Below are 3,309 nucleotides of genomic sequence, written 5' to 3'. Positions count from 1 at the left end.
CACTGTTCACAGAACGCATAAAAATCTTAGACTAAGCATATAGACTACTAAAACCTGAAAGCTGGCTTTACTTTGTGATAATTATTTTTATATATATAATATTTTTGCTCTCCAGTAAACAAAAGGATGCTGGAGAGCAAGCTTTTCAGTACAAAAATCAACATCTAGTCATCTAGCTGCATAAAGCCTATTAGTCCTTCTTGCAGCAAGGTAGCGTGACAGCGTGCTCCATGTTAGACATATAAAATGTGCATCTACTGCTTACACGTGAAACCTACGCAGATTAATAAAAACAACACACGGTCCTTTAAAGGGTAGAAAATACAAAACAGATCACCCGGAGTGATCTGACCGCCTGGTAATTTCTAAGAAAATTCGCTCACGCAGGTTGTCGTCCTGAATACATCTGCATTAATCAGCGGGGCACATTGAAGCCATTATAAAAAACAACACGGTTTGTAATTAATCCTCAATAAGTATTGTGTTTCAAGAACCTCTCTGAACCGTGTAAATAAATTTCAGAAAAAAAGCCATTCGAGAGCGATAACCGAAGTTGTATTGGAACTTCCTGTTTACTAAGAAGCGGAGCGTTGACAGTGCGTGTCCTCATCAATATAAGAACATCGTCACCGCTTCCGGTAAAGAACGGCATGCTGTTGAAAACAAATTCTGCTATAGCTACAGGTTGACGATGCCAGAGTTAATCAAAAAAGGGAGTGGTCATTAATTTACGTCCCACGCAGTGCGTATTGTGAAAAAAAATGCCCTTGGTAAACAATGTTAATCTACATGTACTAGCACTTGTATATTTGAGCATCAATACTTTTTGTAAAATATGGTCGAATGGTGTTTTTTTGAACTACAAGATTTCAAAACATCTCCGCTACAGTGGTGGGTATCAATTATAACTATTAAGGGGACGTGAAAGGGGAAGCTAGAGACAATTATGCATTCTGAATTGGTAAGCATGGATAGAACAGATTCTGAGACTATTTGTAAGCAACCAGACTTTGGTTTACATATTTCTATTAACATGACATTCCTAAATCTTTAAAGTATTTTTATTAATATATTCATTTGTCTTTTTATATATTTTGGTAGAAGTGCAGTTCTAAATGACTGTAAACTTCCTTTCAGCGTATCTCTGCTGTATGGTGGCACTGCAGGCCACTGATGGCACATATACTTGTAGGCTGCCCTAAGGGCAACACAGGCAGAGAGGGACTTCAGTGGTTGGAGACTTCACATCACGATGTGTATGCCGGTGTAACGTGACAGAGAGTCCCATGGTAAAGAGTCCGCTTCCCATCCATTTGAACAGGTAAGCCCCGCCCATAAGGCTAACCCTAACCATTATATCTAAATGGTGGGGAGACTTTCTGTTACACGGACCCTCAGTTTCGTCACAACCGGAGTCAGGGAATAAACCGTACAACTGGTCATTATGTTGCACTCTCTTGGATTTCTTGAACTCCAAAGTCAAGGAAACTTTATAAGAAAAGGTGTTTAATCTTATTTACCTAGGCTATAAATTCATAGGCATCATTGCACATGTTCTTATCCTTTGGTCTACCAGTTCAACCTCTAATATAAATTCAAAGCATAACCGTCAGCTAAATACCATTTAGATCAATTGCACTAACGTCCCTCAAACAAAGTTGGTAATAAATCAGATTTCCATTGTAATGAAAATGGAATAGGTGGCATTTATAATATGGTGCCTATATTTTTTCTAATAAATCTTGACAGGTTCGGTAAGATGTGCACAATCATTGACGTTCGATTAGATGTATGTTATTGTCTTTCACATGGGAAGATTATAGTGATTTAATTTTCAAGACAGAACTGCAAGACCATCAAGATTGACTAAATGCTTGGAATCAGCATAAGTCTTATTGCGCAAGAAAAACAAGTAACCGCTGGAGAATTGGGGAAATGAAGAAACAAACCAACCTTAGCCAAATTGCCCTGTGTCATTTTTTGCGATGTCCCAAAGGATTGGTATATTGGCATAGGTTTCCAAAACCTTTCCAACTATGTGATCATTCTGTTCGTATGTCTGGATTAAGATAAATGTTCATCCTGTACCATTGGATGTCGTTAGGTTATTTCTCAGTGTTAAGCGATTTTGACCTTGTCTGCCAAAAAGACTAGACATAACATTATAACATTTTGCTTTTAAGAGGGGGGGGAGGGAGGGGGGCTGTACCCAAATAGGGCTAAAACTCACGTTTTTATAGATTAAATCAACAGTAAGTATTTAAAGAAAAATCCGCGAGCCCTTTTTGTAGTACTTTGTTCAAGTGTTATAATACCATTAAAAGCATGTTTATAGCTGTCCAGGTGTCTGAGAAAACCTGGAAACCGAAAATGATGTTTTTGCCCCAAAAATTCCAATATTTCGCCACACGATGAACTCCGAGCTGTGTTTAATAAGATGTTTTGAAGATACATTAAATGTATGCAACAGGAATAAAAAGCAAAGACCTTTAATTTTAGATAAAATCTCCAACCTGCAGCACTTTTTCCTCTACTGTAAATCAATGACGATCGAGTTCGTGAAATTCGGATAATAATGACAAACGACGGTTTAGATATAAAACGTTCAGTTACTGATTTCATTAATTCGACGATTTCACCCGAGGATTAGTTAAATCGTTTCAGCCACTTTGATGACTATTTTAGTGATTCTTCTATCTTAATAAGGGTGATTGAAGGTAAATTAAATCTGGAAACCTAGCTATTACAAGCACGCACGTGGCTTCGTGCACGTTTAATTGCTTAAGTCTCATAAATAAAGTTTTTACCTCCGTCTACAATTCGCTTTGATGATGAAGCATTTATATTGGAGTTTTTGTATTTTTGTTTTCAATTTTAAACTCTTGGATATGTCACACTTGACAGTCACATTTCACTTCGACGTGCAGAGTTCCAATGCACTTTAAACCCTGCCAGTTTTGATCTGAACAACTTTTGTTCTGGGATAAAAAGTTGCTATTTTTCCGGAACAGTGCGATGAAAAGTGACATTTCATCTACTTTCCGATAAAAATGCACATTGTAGTTTATACATACGTGTTTTCCAAAAACATGTTTGTAATGAAGCGTACGTTATTGGTGAACCTTATATTTAGAGGGGTGGTCTGAACATATGGGAGACGTACAGCGTATTCTTGTATTCATGATCTACCGATGGGCCCGAAAATAGTTGCTGTAATCCACTGACTATATAATCGCAGCACCCTGCTTCTAAGCTTGAATTGTGGCTTTTGTGAATGCCGTAAAAACGTCCAATCACTGAATTAGATGG

Source organism: Lingula anatina, chromosome 5, assembly GCF_051362555.1.
Source record: "Lingula anatina isolate TDL-2025a chromosome 5, LinAna3.0, whole genome shotgun sequence".
NCBI classification, from domain to species: Eukaryota; Metazoa; Brachiopoda; class Lingulata; order Lingulida; family Lingulidae; genus Lingula; species Lingula anatina.
Note: the sequence above shows the minus strand (reverse complement) of the source record.